This window comes from Xenopus tropicalis, chromosome 1 (genome assembly GCF_000004195.4).
Source record: "Xenopus tropicalis strain Nigerian chromosome 1, UCB_Xtro_10.0, whole genome shotgun sequence".
Taxonomy (NCBI): domain Eukaryota; kingdom Metazoa; phylum Chordata; class Amphibia; order Anura; family Pipidae; genus Xenopus; species Xenopus tropicalis.
In genome coordinates, this window is record NC_030677.2 from 40,415,162 (window position 1) to 40,432,444 (window position 17,283).

A 17,283-nucleotide genomic window follows, 5' to 3' on the forward strand; every position below is an offset into this window, starting at 1 on the left:
CACTATTCACTCTACTGCGCGCGCGAATCAGGAAGGAGGAAGCGCTTCAGGTACCCCGGGCTGGTGCAGTTCTCTCCCAACAGGGGCACCAGCCTGGGGTAAAAGGTAGGCGATTAAAGTCACTTGGGGGTGCCTAACATTTTGGCACCCCCAAGTGACTTTGCCTTTCCATGTCCTTTAAAGTGCGCTTTTCACTCTACTGCGCACAGAGGAGGATTGCTTGCCTGCATGTACCCTGGGCCAGTGCGTTTTTTGCACCAGCCCAGGGTATCAGGTAAGTGAATACAATCACTAGGAGGTGTCTAACATTTTGGCACCCCCCCCCTATAATTCGACCTTTCCTTCTCCTTTAAGCAGGAAGTATTTGCCTCCCAAATAGAAAAAAAATCTAAATGTTGAAGTAGACTGAGGACCATAGATTTATCTCATGTTGTTCTGTTTTACTGGATGATTCTTCAGTTCCAATAGAGCAGAAAACAAGCTATAATTTAAGATAATTTAGTCAGGATTCATGTATAATTAAAAAGCAAATGCCATAATTAACGTGAAAATCACTGCTAACATTCAGTATTTTGCTTTGCCGAGTCCATGCTTCCCATCTGCACAGCAGATTAACAAGACTGAAATTTTAATGGTCAGATGTTCCTTTCAGTCTGAGATTCAGCATTCCACAGATACCTGCCTGTAGGCTTCCCATACATTTACAGTCACATAGCATTTTCAGACTTAACATACATTTAGGAAGTGCATTGAGTAGACAGAATTCTAAATGGAGGAGGGCACTAAAAGACATTGCCTGAAAACCCCATTTCCAATGTTGCTGGAGTACAAATCCCAGGACTAAGCTGCAGCAGTTACATTAACTAAGAACATGCGAACTTACATTCTGAATACTGACACAATTTACTGGTGGGGGAGACGCAAAAGAAGTTATAATACATTTCGCTTAATACTATCACTTAATTTAAAGACAACTCTTTATTATGCTGATACAAGTCAGCCACACTGTGCAAATAGTCATAGAATTCAGTAGAAACACAAGTTGCTTTACATTTTTATTTAGGATTCCTATACTACAGATTGCTTCCTAGCCATTCTGCTGTTCTGCTGCCCTGAAACTTTCCCATTCCGTCATATAAATACATGACTGGCAGGGGAAAAAAAGCAGGCGTCTCTCAGACAGACAGGGAATGAGTAGAGCACTGCTGTGCTGAGTACACAAACCTGAAGGGATTTATTTGGCACACACTGCTGCACTGTAAGAGCCGCCAGTCAATGAACTCACTTATTCTCAATTGTCCCAGTAACCTGCTGGCCCAGTTACCTACTTACTGAGTAACAGCTCAGATCACAGAGCTTTATAGAAAAACACGTAACAGGATATGCTTTTAATTTAGCGCTTGTTTTTAAACAGTCAGTTTCTAATAGGGATGCACCAAATACATATTTTGGAATGCAGACAAATCCTGAATCTTTCACGAAAGATTCAGCTGAAGAATGAACTGAATCAGAATCATAATTTGCATGTGCCACAGAAGGGGAAAGAGCCACACACTGAAAAAATGTTAAACTTTCATGTTTAAGTGACAAAAAGGCACGTGATTTTAAGGATTCACATTCGGTTCAGCCAGGCACATGGATTTGGCCAAATCCAAATCCAGCTGGAAAAAACAGAATCTTGGCTAAATCCTGAACTGAATCGTGCATTCAGTGCATCCCTAGTTTCTAATGTCTTTTTTGATTAAAATTAAGTAAAAGGTAATGATTTGGCTAGCAAATGTATGCTGGCACTCATGGTTATTAAACCAGAAGTCATTAGAACCTGATCTGCAAATCAGTAACATCTACTCCCAGACTGACTGCCCCTAACCCTAATGTTCACGGAGGGATTCATCGCCACGATAGATCTCTGCAACAGCGGGGGACTAATCTCTCCAAAAAGCCTTTCCATCAGCAACAAAGGCCTAAGCAACTCTGGTTTTCCAAAGTCGCACAAAGTTTCTTCCTGCAGGCCTTTCCATCTGCAACTCCCTTTGTTGCAGGTAGAAAGGCATTTCAGAGAGATTAGTCATCAACTGTAGCAGACATCTATTGCGGCAAAAAATCTCTCCGGGGGACATAAGCCTAATTAAGTATGAGGTAAATTGACTAAGCTTGGTGTTATACCAGAGTCATTATCAGTAGCAAACAATTATTTAATTCAGTAAGTAAAATAAAGAATAAACCATGATTTACATAAAAGGGCCAATGTTCTGGCCACCATTCCCAACTGCTCTAAAGGTGGCCATACACTGTAAGATTTGCTTTTGGCAAGGTTGTCAACCGAGTGGATCTTCTCTAGATATGTCCACCTACGGGTGGGCGATATCAGGCTAATTCGATCGTTTGGCCCTAGGGCATAGGCGCCATCAGCTCGAGTACCGCATAAACAAGCCAATGCGGTCCCCGATCCAAAGGAAAAATCAAACCTGCCCGATCAAGGTGGCCATACACTGTAAGATCGGCTTGCCTGGGAGGTCGCCAAATGAGCAAAATCTTGTTTGTGCTCATGGCTAGACCAAAGAACCGCACTGCAATGAAGGGGATAGGAAAAGTCAGAGCAAGGGCTGCGTGAATGAGCTGATGCAGTCCCGTCGGGTTTTGTACAATATCCGGTGCGCATACGGTGGAAGGGCGAGGCCTTTCATATCAGTTGTCTCGACGATCGGCAGGACAAAAGCTGTGTTTAGGGCTGAACGTCAGTGGAGGATAGGAACGATCTTATCGTGATTTTAAGGTGTATGGCCACCTTTAGACACACTAGAATGCACCACACAAGCAGCACAAAGTAATATATCCAAGCACATGGTCTTGCCGATTATTGTAAGAGTGCTTGTATAAGAGCCTAAAAACATCTGTTTGTAGTGTAAACATGACAATATTATTTGTAAAGCAAAAATAAGTACTACTCGAGAGATTAAATTAACTAAGTTTGCTGCCCTGCAAGTTACCTCCAACAGGCAAACCCCACCTAATAGTTAAACTGGAACAAATGTTATCTGCAATAACTGTGTCAGAAAGGTACTGTAAAGTCAATGACTACAAGAGTCTATTCAGAAAAACGTGTACTTTGTATCCTGGCCATTGAACATACTGTATGAACCCAATGCCTTTAGCAAGGGAAGGTGGGAAATATTTACATTATCAGTTAAGAAACACTAAGCCTTGCACTTATACTAGCCTGATGCCCTACTTTCTGTGCAGTTAATGTACACAGGCACTAGGACAGGAAGAGTTACTGTAAATCATTAAAAGACTTTTATATTGCAGAAAATGCGTTTTTATTTTGGGCGTTAGTTACTTATTTTCAGTGTACAATCCAAGGGTAACTTCTGTTTTTCTCAAGGAAACATAATTAATTGGGAAAATGAGCTTTGAGTGTAAATATCAGAAATTACAATTAGTTGCATAATTAAATTATTTTCTTTTATAGGAAGATAAGGACAAAATTTCAGATGGATCATTGGGACCGTTCTAAACAGCAATGGATCTAACCACCACCTTAAAGCTCCCTTCATAACAGTCAGATGGAAGCTGGGACACTACTGGTGTGAATAAAGACACACCACCTCACAATTATGGATTATTAGTCAGAATCTCACTACAGCATTTCTCTGTTCCATTATAATAGGATTCCTTTGGCACCTACATGTGATTGTGCATACACCACCATAAAGGGTATCGATTGTGGCAAAATTCTTCCTTGCAGCAAGCGCTATGCCACCCACACCAGGAGGGAGAAGTGTGCAGGCAGCCATGTCTGGTCACATTAATGGACTCCCCGAGTTGTGAATTACCACCATTTTTTTGCAAAACACAATATTGTTTTGCCCACCCAGAGCTATATGTATAACACATTGTCGCTGGCAATTTTATTATACTACTCTAATATTACTGATATATTATCAACATAGTGTTGTTTTATTCTACCATGTCTACACTGTAACTTTGTTTCTATGTTAATAAATACACACCTTAGTGTACCCTTGCCCTTAGAGAGTGAAAGCAACAGCTACACTTGCATCACAACCCACACCATTCTTCCATTATTGTTTTTATCAGGTATTATATCTTTATCCATTCAAAAGCCTATGCTTTGCAGCTTTAATTACATAGTGCCCCTACTGTTAAATAGGAACTATATTATTCTGTTCCTGAAGTGGGTAGCTCACAAAGAACTACAATTTGTTAACTGTAAGTATGTACAAATAATAATATTCCTGTATTTACAATATACTATTTTGTAGTTTAACCTATTTTTCATTTATTTGTGCGACTTTTTCGTACTTTGCAACAAAAAGCGAGACAATTTGTGCAACAAAATCGTATTTGTCACAACAAGTACGAAAGTTTTGGATTCATTCAAGCTTCATTATTGTGACTTTCCTTGGGCCAGGTTGGAGCTGCAGAGTGCCATTGAGCCCTATGGGAGACTTTCCTTGGGCCAGGTTGGAGCTGCAGAGTGCCATTGAGCCCTATGGGAGACTTTCCTTGGGCCAGGTTGGAGCTGCAGAGTGCCATTGAGCCCTATGGGAGACTTTCCTTGGGCCAGGTTGGAGCTGCAGAGTGCCATTGAGTCCTATGGGAGACTTTCCTTGGGCCGGGTTGGAGCTGCAGAGTGCCATTGAGTCCTATGGGAGACTTTTCTTGGGCCGGGTTGGAGCTGCAGAGTGCCATTGAGCCCTATGGGAGACTTTCCTTGGGCCGGGTTGGAGCTGCAGAGTGCCATTGAGCCCTATGGGAGACTTTCCTTGGGCCGGGTTGGAGCTGCAGAGTGCCATTGAGCCCTATGGGAGACTTTCCTTGGGCCGGGTTGGAGCTGCAGAGTGCCATTGAGCCCTATGGGAGACTTTCCTTGGGCCTGGTTGGAGCTGCAGAGTGCCATTGAGTCCTATGGGAGGCTTCCAAAACCATGCACAGAAGGATCAAAGTCAGAAAGGTTTTGCCACCGTTTACGATTGTTCAGATACGAAAATTTTGTGACTTTCGGAACGCCATTACGATATTATCGTGACTATTACAATTTTTTCGTAAGCATTTTCGTGACATTTCCGATCATCAGAAATTATCGTATTTAATCCGAATTCGAGACCTGGGGTTTTGCAGATAAGGGATCTTTCTGTAATATGAACCTTAATGCATAAGGCTAGTGCCACACAGGGCTGATCCTCTGCCTGCAGAAAATGCAGGCCGAGAATGAGCCCCTACGTGGACACCAGCCTGCTACCTTTCCTCCACCTGGAATCACTGTCGCCACCCGGGTGCAGGCAGAGCCGGCGGATATTGGTTGGAAAGGCTAATATCCATTGTGTCTGTCTGCGCCCAGGTGGCGACAATTCTTCTGGGTGCAGGCAAGGCTGGAGGTTGTTGCTGTGTGTCTAGCAAAGAAGTAGCAGCTACTAGTCAAGGCTACTAAACACCAAAGAATACCCTGCCATAGACAATACTGAGAATTGCCTCTGGTAAAACACAAAGAGAGACAGTTATCAGTAAATGATCAGGATTGTCTATTTCTGTAGCCATGACAAGTAGCTGCTACTAGTAGCTCTGTGTGTCTTCACCCTAACTGATTCCAAACAGGACATATCTAAACAACTTGTGGCCCAACAGTGGCTAAAAGTTAAGCACTATTATACATCTTTATTACACTCTTACACAAGTGCATGTCATTCGACAACATCCCACATAGGGGAGGAGATTTGCTGTTACAGAGGGAAGCTTTTGGACCCATGAATTAGACAGTTTATGTATGTGTATGTATATGTGTGTAATAAATATATATATTTATTTGTATAGTCAAAAAAAGACCAGCAAATTTCTCAAAAATGTGTTATTTAAAGTTGTGTGTGCACTCAGGGGTATGAATGGGCACTTGCAACTTTTACCTCTCTAATTACATGTTTAGATCATACATGGAATATTAGTGCTTTTGTTGTCATAATGTAGAGAGTTAGAATAAATTGGGGGCCCCAAAACTAAGCAAAGCTTAGATATATGTACAATTGTTTTTTTTATGTATCGATATATGGCTTGTGACTTTTGACGATGAATTATTAAGATATACTGTAACTGTACAAATTGTGAGCACATTATAATAGCACATGGATTTACATTTTACCTCTACACTATCATTTTTATTGCACTTTTACATAGATATTTTCATGAATCATTCTGATGGAATGATAACATTATTATATATACACTTTTAAGATTTTGTCATTTAATGCACTGTTCACTTTAATTGTGGATCTATGTAAGGTAATTTCCTGTATACACATGGGGGTGTGGGTATATCTACCATGGATTACTTTGTCACTTTTGTTGCACAACTTTAAATAACACATTTTTGAGAAAATTCCCAGTGTTGCTGGTCGTTTTTGACTATACATAAAAATATATATATTACACACACACACACACAATATATTATATATACCGGTATATACAAAATCAAAAATATAGATGCACACCAGGTATTTTTAGTAAGAAAAAAACTTGACTTTTAATTAGCATCATTAAAAAGAAAACAGGCCGACGTTTCGGTCCCCATCTCGGACCTTTCTCAAGACTATATGCTTGGATAGCACCCAGGTTTATTGCTTTTTTGTTTGGTGTGCTTGAACTTTCAGACATATATATATATATATATTATTTACATTCTATTATACATACATACGCACGGGCCCTTTAAAAACACACACACTAGTGTCTGAGAACAAAACCTGTTCATCTATTCACTTCACGGATCATTGCATGTTTTAGCAGGTATGTACATTTGTTGGTTGATGAAAAACCAGGTAGCAATTGCCATGGAGGTCACAGAGAACGCAAATAGTGTACTTCTAGGAAAGTATAAGAAAATCAGTGAAAAGGAATGCCAAACAAGTCAGTCTGTATAATGTGAAGCTGCACCTCTAGGAATAAGTGACTCACTGTTTTTAACAGATGGGATAAACTAGGGAGGATTACTTCTTATCAAAGTAAATTAAACTGATAGATTATGTCTGCTTTATTAAGTGTTTAGCTGCCTATGTGGAAGGGCAATGTTAATGGAGCATCGGTGCAAACTGGTAATGTAAGGTTTGCTATCAGTTGCAGAAATAAAAATAAAATGGCAAAGTACACTGTTCCATTAATATTCACCCAATTACATGCTTTTTCACTGCAGTTCTGGGATGAGCTAGTCACATCCTCCCTGCCTACCAACCCCTTGTAACTACATGGGGGGCTACTGGGGGCATCTTTGGCAGCATCTTTGGGGGCACAGACCTTCCCTGCTAAAGGGCTGTTGCTTTAGGCTGGGGTACAGAAACCCAAAACATAATGAGCAACATTTGTGCCCTGCCCCTTTATTTAAGCTTTAGTCTAGTTAGTGGAGGAAACCAAAAATCTATAATTGCTGCAGTATGGGGTATTGGCAAAATATATAATTTAACAGTGAAACTGCATTTTACAGGGGTATATGAAAATATTAAAAAAATGGTGCAACTCTGAGGCATATAAAAATGTAGCTGAACTCCTCTAGATTTCCCAAACAAGAATTCCAACCATAATTACAGACGCAAAAGGACTCCCCAGTGAAGGTCACCCCTAACATTGTTACATCAGTCTTCTACGTTATCTAACACAAACATGTTAAAGTGATAGATTCGGGGACTTGTAAGCCCCCCTGCTTTCTAGAGAATACGTTCACCAACCACGCTATAAAGCAGAACAACCTGAATCCATCACTTCAGCATTGAACATGATGGGGTATGGGGTAATAGATTCTGCCAACAAAAGAAAGGGGGGCGTGGGGGGGGCAGAAAATGGTCTTTGGAAGTCAGGTTTTATATTTTGAACCCTTCTGCACTTTTCATTATCCTACAATTTGCCTGTTCTAATATTACCTGTTTCTTACAAATATTAGGGAGAAGCAGAAACTTCTGTTGCAATTAACTGAGAGCCTTTTCAGGGAATTCAAATTACATTTCCCGGTAACACAAAGATGAAGTCTTCATTCTCAGGTTTCCTGCAACAGGCAAACCCATCCTTTATATCTCCAAGGGACTTGGGGGAAGAGTACTAAGCTGTAGAAAGGAGTATGCTGTGCCGTTGGCATGACATCTTCCTTACTTTGCATAGTGTGAGAAAGAGCAAATTTGTGTACTGTGGGGGCTCAAACACACAATTAAGCTGGCCACACACATGGCGATTTTCAATCTTTCGTGCGACCATCGTTCGCATGAAAGATCGTTCCAACCCTCCACTGACATTCAGGGCTGAATCGTCAGCCCTGAAGGCAGATTTTGCTCAGGCGCCCTATCAAAATCTTTTAACCCGCCCAATCGGCAAGTCGACCGATATCAGCAGCCTTCAGCGATATTGGTCACCTCGCCGAGTTGCCACACACGCACAGAATAGCATACAAAACGAGGTTTAGTACGATATTATCAGTGTGTGTATGGCCATCTTTAGTCCTATGTGGCAACTATTCAAGAGTTAGTCTGGAGCACAGAATATCAGTGACATCCAAGCACCAGTCTCACACAATGATGATGCTGATTCTACTGCAAAGAATAAGAAGGTCACTTTGCGATCTCCAAGGCAAGAACAAGGGGAGAGCAGCAGATGCACCTGCCTAGGGAGCAAACTACCCCCCAACCCTATAAAGTCCTTTGTACCTGTAGTCCTGAGCACTCTCCCCTTTCCTCCTTTTTCCCTGGCAGTAGGCTTAAATCAGCGCTTGAAGGTTTTCTACATTAACTCATTGGTTAACTTCACTTGATGCTACCTTTCCTTTCTGATCTCCTGGTTCCTGATAAAATGTTTTTGCTGATCTAACCACAGTGCTTATGTTTTCCAAATCCAATTAGAGTGCAGCACACATTCATATTGGTACTGCTGCATTCATGGCTTTGAAATACATTCTGATCAATTATCAATGACAGTGCTGCAAATATAGTTATAAAATACATTACTCTAGTGTCACTTTTATGCTTCCCCCCACGGATTTACCTGCACTTGCCTGGGGCGCAGATTACCACCCTGCCATTGGGTGCCAAAGTTCACTTATGTTACTATCTGGGAGGTGCGGATTTCTTCGGGGTAAAAGGTAAGCAATTACAATTAGTGTGTGTGTGGGGGGGGCTGGGCTAACATTTGGCACCCCCCAGTGATTTTTACCTTTCCTTCTCTAAGTTGAGTGATATATTTTAGGCTACAGAAATCGGCAAATACTAATCTGGCCAAGTAAGTTCTACAAAGAGCTGTTAAGAGTGCTTACATGCTTTCCCAAATTCCCAAATGCAGCCTGCAGCGGAGACAGAGTTGTCCAATGTAACTTGTCCTTATAGCTAAAATATATTGGCATCTCCCTGCTGGAGAACCTATATATAAAACTGCTTATATATCTTCCAGCAATAAAATAATTTTCTGAATGGGTGGGGAGAGAGTCTATGTCCCCCCCTGTGCCTGTGTGGGTTTCCTATTAGTACTCCAGTTTAATAATACACTATTGCAAGATCCATATAATGTATTAGATTTTGCCTTGGGACCCAAGATTCGCTATAAAATTAACTACTTATTGCAGACCCATAGATCGCATAACTGCAGTTTTCTGGGGTTTTGTTTGGCTTAACTTTACATGTTAAGGTGGCCATACACGTGGCGATCTGACGATGTTTCGTACGACCATCGGTCGCACGAAACATCGTAAGATCCGCCACACACCATTCAGGGCTGAATCGGCAGGTAAGGAGGTAGAAACAATAGGATTTCTACCTCCTTCTGCCGATTCAGATCTGAAGGGAGAATTTTGGTCAGGCGCCTTCTATGGCGCCCGATCAAAATTTTCCAACTGGTCCGATCGGCGAGTCGTCCGATATCAGCAGGTTCCTCCGATATCGGTCGACTCGCCGACATACCATACACGCACCGATTATCGTACGAAACGAGGTTTCGTACGATAATATCGGTGCGTGTATGGCCACCTTTAAACTCATGAACAATTACTGAAGCAAAATTTAAAAAGAAAAAAAACAATGGGGATCGTTATCCAGAAAGCTTGATAAGAGATTTGCGGATATGGGCGCTTTGTGCATTCTGGGACATTTAACACTGAATTTTGGTAATATGTAAAAGGCTGTGGATATCCCAAAAGGTTGCAGATACTGGTCGACTTGTCGATCAGCCAGGTTTTTGATTGGGCGGCATTGAAGCCGCTCGAGCAAAAGGGATCTACGTTCGGCAGAAGGAGGTAGAATTTCTATTGTGGGTACAAAAACTTAAAACACACACTAACATAAACCTTTAAGGCAGTGGCACACGGGGAAATTAGTTGCCCGCAATAAATCTTCACTATTGCGGGCGACTAATCTCCCCAACATGCCATCCCACTGGCAAGAATGTAAATCGCCAGTGGGATGGCATACGCTTCGCTTTGGTTTCCCGAAGTCGCCTCGCAAGGAAACTTCGGGCAACTTCCGAATACTGAAGTGACACGTATGCCATCCCACCAGCAATTTACATTCTTGCCAGTGGGATAGGCTATTGGGGAGATTAGTCGCCTGCAATAGCGAAGATTTATCGCGGGTGACTAACCTAAGGGCAGTGGCACACAAAGAAGTTTATGTCCAGAAGAGCAATTTAGTTGCCCGCGATAGATCTCTGCTACCGCAAGTGACCGGCGGGAAGAAAGGCATATCGAATCGTGGGCAACTAAATCGATGTGTGGGAAATTAGCCTTAGAACTGTCATTCATTGGGTAACAATACAACACAAAGGAAACTGTACATGGTAAGGCTTGTTCATCGACCAATTATTGATTTAGCCTAATGGTAATAAAAAAAAAAAAGCCAATGATAATAAAAGTGAAAGTCTGAAGTCAGTTGGAGGGTATTAAGCTGTGTGATCGCCAAACCGCTGCAGCATTTAAAATACTACAAGGAGCAAATCCTCATCAAGACATGGCAAAAAAGAAAAAAATAGACATTAAACAATTTCCACATTCAAAGCCAAGAATATTGAATTTGCCTGGCTTGATTCAGACAGCCAGTAAAGAACAGAAATGCAAATGGTATGATAGAAGCTTTTGGAAGATAGAAAGCACATGGCAGGGATCTACCGTACAGTAGTTATGGGAAAATTCTACCAGGACCAGAAGGAAGATTCTCAGTAAAGCTGGCCATAGACACACCGATGACATTGTACGATATTTGGTGCGTGTATGGCGGCTCTACGAGGTGACCGATATCACAAAAGGCTGTGGATGTTGGTTGACTTGTCGTTCTGCCAGGTTAAAAGATTTTGATTGGGCGCCATTGAAGGCGCCTGAGCAAAATCTACGTTCAGGGTTGAATCGGCAGAAGGAGGTAGAATTTCTATTGTTTCTACCTCCATATCTGACAATTCAGCCCTGAACGTCAGTGCAGGGTGGGTCCAATCTTTTGTGCAACCAATGGTCGCACAAAAGATCGAAATTGCTACGTGTATGGCCACCTTAAGGAAGGCTTTCTCATGAAGCCAGCTGACACAGTTATAAGCAAAACATTCCAACACCAGTAGTAGACACTCAAGAATAAAGGGCTATAAAGCCACCCACCGTTTAGCTAAGGGAAATCTTAGATTAAACAAATAACATGTTTACAAAATACTACTGTGCAATATCTGCTGGACATGGAACAGGCAACTAAAAGGAAATGAACAGAGACATGTCTAAAGTCACCAATGGTCACCAATGCAGAGCCTACAAATTATTTATTTTTTGTAGATCCTCCTTTTTGGTTGTGTTCTGCAAAACAACTAATCCACTCCCAATCCACTCTGCTTTTAGTTTCATAATATGTATACATTGACCTGATAAAGATGATCTGGGTGCATGGTTGCTTTAAGAATATGTAATTCTTAACAACATTTGAATATACATTAAATTACAAAGTTAATCAGTGATTTTAAAGTTATTTATAATTGTGTATAAGAGCAGAATTTTTGGTTATTTCTGCATCGTTAGCCTGGCATGCAGATTCTTCACATGTCTGTAAGGATAATGACACATGGGTGTTATGTTGCCTGCTTCAAAACTGACATGCTTGCAGTGATTCTAAAGCCTACTTAAGAAAGAGTATTTTCAGGTGTTCAAAAGATGACTAAAATCTGAACATGTAGGCCCACCTTTAGAGGGAACATTGTATACAACCCCTAGGCAGAGACAAAGAGATACCGCTCTCAATAACTGTTAACTTACAAATAACTTTACAACCACCAAACATTTGTAATGAATACATTGGAAAGTTGCTCAGAATCTCATTTTCCTTCACTAGGCAAAACTACATTATTGGGTTTACTTCTCCTTTAAGGCTGTTCTTCTTTGTGTGCTATTTCCCCTCAAACAGCAATGACCAACATTTTTTTAGAGCAATAATAACCCTGATATACTTCACGTTTAAATTAAACTGGGTGTTTACCAAAAACTGTTTTTATGCCATAAGAAAATATAATTCAAAGCAACTTTGCAATATGCATTCATTAAAAGTTTTCAGTGTTTTTACAGTTATTTGTAAATGGAACTGCAATTCAAAGCAGTTTGTTTAAAGGTTCTTGTTTTCTGTACCTTACCTCTGAAATAATGCAGCAAAAGTCAGTTCTCCTCTAGGTCTGGTTATCAGCTGACCTTTGGTACAATGTTTCAGAAGTCTGAAACAGTAGTGCAGTGAATGTAAACAGCCACACATATACTGCTTTCAAGATCCACTTTACAGTTTTCGCGCCTGCAAAATGCTATGTTTTGTTCCCTTGGGCCACAGGTCAGGTTCCTGTAGTGGTTCCTCCCTAGTGCAATATTACGCCGTGTGAGAAATTATGATATATTTACCACATACAAATATTACATATTTATTTCCTTCCAGAAATCTTTAATATCAATTACAGTTTAAACATTTCTATACAAATACTGAATAATGTGCAGAATACATAACTTTCTTTTGCACTCCTAAATATTTATAGAAAATTACGTGAAAATTAACCCTGTCTGCTTCCACTGCCAGGGGGCCCGTGGGTGACCTGCGGTGCACGTAAATCACAGGTCATTCTCAAGCTTTTTCACATCACAGGTGACCCGCAATTTTTTTCTGCATGACCACGTGTGATTTCACCAAGAAGGAAGGATGGGGGGGGCGGGCGCCTTCATAGTTATACCCCTGATTCTGATGCACTAGTTGCGATGTAAAATGAATGTGAATTGTGTGTTAACGCCTAAGCTAAGGGGAATGAAAGTATCCCAAAGCATTACTGTACAGCAGTAGAAAAGATGGGGAGCTACTGGGGGCATCTTCAGAGGTAAAAACCTTTACAGTAAGAATCTAAGAAACTAAAGTGGCCTTGGGCTGTTACGGAAGTCCAAAACATAAGAAGAAACACTTCTAGCCTACACGTCTAACTTTAATTCTCTTTAATCACTTACTAATTGCTGGCCCTGTGAGTTCCACGTGACAGCCACACACCGACATACTGGATAATTTTAGCAGAAACCAATAAACCTAACAATAGATTTTTGAACTGCAGGCATTCCCAAACAAACTTTAAGAGAAAGAATAAACCACACACAATTATGAAAATCAAACACATAACAGATGGAGAGGTGGCTGGCTCCAAAACAAGCAACAGAGAAACATTTCACAATGTGAACGAATCGTCTCATCCAAATGCAAAAAAATAAACATGCAACAAAACCTCAGACACAGCGTATGTCTGAGGTTTGCTCTAAGCAATATTTTGTAGGATGATGCTTAATGAATACCTTAGCCAGGTACAAAAATAATAACTATTAATGATCCATGTTTTTTATCTATATATATTTAACACCTAGGGGCGTACGACAGGTCAAATTTGTATTTTACAACTTTTGCTTATTTTCTGCGATATTTTCGTTAATTTGTGTGACTTTTTTGTACTTTGCGACAATTTGTGTGACAAAATCGTATTTGTCACAACAAGTACAAAAGTTCCAGATTCATTCGAGCTTCGTTATCGTGAAAGGTTTTCCCGCCGTTTACGATCGTTCGGATACGAAACTTTCGTAACTTACGGATCATACCATGATGTTTTCGTACAAGGATGACGTGACTTTTCGCAAAACTAACACATATCAGAAATTTTCGTATTTAATGTAAATTTTCGCAAAATAGTAATTTACCCCCAGTCACTGCACTACAAAGCATGCACAAAGGAGAAGGCTGAGAGATGCAGTTCTGCACCTGCTGGAGACTCACAGGTTCTCAGTTGTGCTCTGTGGGGGTCACTGCCAGTGGGGGGCCTCTAGGCATCGACACAATAGCAGGATAGATCAGTAAGTGGGGGGCCTCTGGGCACAGACACAGCAGCAGGATAGATCAGTAAGTAGGGGGCCTCTAGGCACAGACACAATAGCAGGATAGATCAGTAAGTGGGGGGCCTCTGGGCACAGACACAATAGCAGGATAGATCAGTAAGTGGGGGGCCTCTGGGCACAGACACAATAGCAGGATAGATCAGTAAGTGGGGGGCCTCTAGGCACAGACACAATAGCAGGATAGATCAGTAAGTGGGGGGCCTCTAGGCACAGACACAATAGCCGGATAGATCAGTAAGTGGGGGGCCTCTAGGCACAGACACAATAGCAGGATAGATCAGTAAGTGGGGGGCCTCTAGGCACAGACACAATAGCAGGATAGATCAGTAAGTGGGGGGCCTCTAGGCACAGACACAATAGCAGGATAGATCAGTAAGTGGGGGGCCTCTAGGCACAGACACAGCAGCAGGATAGATCAGTAAGTGGGGGGCCTCTAGGCACAGACACAATAGCAGGATAGATCAGTAAGTGGGGGGCCTCTAGGCACAGACACAGCAGCAGGATAGATCAGTAAGTGGGGGGCCTCTAGGCACAGACACAGCAGCAGGATAGATCAGTAAGTGGGGGGCCTCTAGGCACAGACACAATAGCAGGATAGATCAGTAAGTGGGGGGCCTCTAGGCACAGACACAATAGCAGGATAGATCAGTAAGTGGGGGGCCTCTAGGCACAGACACAATAGCAGGATAGATCAGTAAGTGGGGGGCCTCTAGGCACAGACACAGCAGCAGGATAGATCAGTAAGTGGGGGGCCTCTAGGCACAGACACAATAGCAGGATAGATCAGTAAGTGGGGGGCCTCTAGGCACAGACACAATAGCAGGATAGATCAGTAAGTGGGGGGCCTCTAGGCACAGACACAATAGCAGGATAGATCAGTAAGTGGGGGGCCTCTAGGCACAGACACAGCAGCAGGATAGATCAGTAAGTGGGGGGCCTCTAGGCACAGACACAGCAGCAGGATAGATCAGTAAGTGGGTGGGTAATGCTCCACCTGTGCAGCCATGTGGTTATCTGGAAAGCAGGCACTGCTGGAGAGGCCTTAGAAAGGATTAAATCTTTAACAACGTTTCCACCCAATTGCACAGCCCAACATAAAGCCATGTGCCTATACAGAGCAGCCATATAAACACACCATAGCTCCGTTTGCTGCTGCTGCTGCTGTTGCTGAGGGCACTATCTCACACACAGCTGCTGAGGGCACTATCTCACACACAGCTGCTGAGGGCACTATCTCACACACAGCTGCTGAGGGCACTATCTCACACACAGCTGCTGCTGCTTACAGAGCTTTGCCATCTCAAAATTCCACACATGCAATACCCATTATTATTATTATTATTATGGGTGCACTGTCAAAGATGGAGCTAATGTTGTTTACATTCCATTTCCAATGAACATACCGCCCAGCAGCTCCGCTTTACGCGGGGACAGTCCCGCTTTTCCCTACACAGCCGGCTGTCCCGGATCGCTGCTTAAACGTCCCGCAACGCAGTTAATATCCAGCTCCTTGGCTCCTGTCGGACAGCTAATCCCGACGTCACACAAGTCTCATTTCGCGAGAGTGTGACGTCACGCCCTGCCGTGTATATGCGTAATGACGCAGCACGTATCCGCCTTGCGGGGGAGGGAAGAAGCGCTTCAGTGGAACACGATTAGAAGCCGCTAGTATGAAAGGCACAGTAGTCTGTGTAGGGGGCAAGGCGGACTATGGGCTTCTACTTACAATCTGTTTTGTTCCGATGTTCTTTTGGCAGGAAACAAAGGAAAGATGCTTTTCTGTTAGGTTGCTAGTCTGGGGTATAGAGAGCTGGTACCCATTTCAGCTTTACTCCATATTTGTTGCTGAGACTGCTTGCTCTCACAGCATATTTTTCCAATTTGACCAAAAGGACATGTGCAAAGTAGGGTAGGGTGAAATGAAGGAATCTTTTCTACTCTGAGGGGCCAAGTAGTATTGTTAAGGAGACAGATTTTACACCCAGTGCCTAATTTAGGGGAAAACAGTGAAATTCAGCAAAGTTGTCATGGGTTATTAGGATATTTTATTGCCGTAGGTTTAAGGTGGCCATGCATAGGCCTTTACATTGGCGACGCCTATTGTTGCCGGTGGAAAGGCATTTTGGAGCAGTTAGTCATTTGTGGTAGCAGAGGTCTATGACAGGCTCCGTGGCCATCAGCCTTAGAGTATTAACATCAAAGTATAATCAACTTAGGAATTGGGTCTTATAACACATGGGAATTTATTAAATTGTTTTAACAGGACTGACCACTTCATTGATGGAATGGATTCAGTGGTTTAAATTTGATAACTGCAGAATTCAGTATCTTCTGTTCAATATTTGAACACAAAGTTGCTGTTTGAGCCTTGCCACCTTGGTAAACCTATTAACAAGCACCACTTGATTAAGTGGACCATGTGTATTTAGATAGGTATTTGCACTAAGCCACTTAATAAGCAATAGAGTGCCTCAGTATTTTTTTTTTTAATTTTGCATTAAGCAGCTATGTTCAGCACTGGCATTCTGGCAAATATAAATACTGGTTTAGGATCAGTAAAATTAAAGATGGCGGCACATGGTGACAGTTGGGGGGCAGAAAAGGATTTCCCGCTGTTTACAATCATTCAGTACGAATATTTTGTGACTTTCGGATTGCCAATACGATATTGTGACTAATACGATTTTTTCGTAAGAATTTTCTTGACATTTGCGATCTTCAGAAATTTTCGTATCCAATCCGAATTTGTCGCATTCGGGATTCGAACTCTCGTTTTCATGAATTTTCTTGACATTTGCGATCTTCAGAAATTTTCGTATCCAATCCGAATTTGTCGCATTCGGGATTCGAACTCTCGTTTTCATGAATTTGCCCCTAGG

General features: G+C 42.0%; 1 protein-coding gene across 1 annotated transcript in view; it reads right to left on the reverse strand.

The window, feature by feature from the left end:
* Positions 1 to 15,890, reverse strand: part of clock (clock circadian regulator) — a 47,819-nt gene extending 31,929 nt beyond the window's left edge. The window contains 1 exon segment of the mRNA NM_001128655.1: positions 15,808 to 15,890. The gene's annotated coding sequence lies outside the window, so the exon portion shown is untranslated.
* Between the last annotated feature and the right edge of the window lie 1,393 nt (positions 15,891 to 17,283).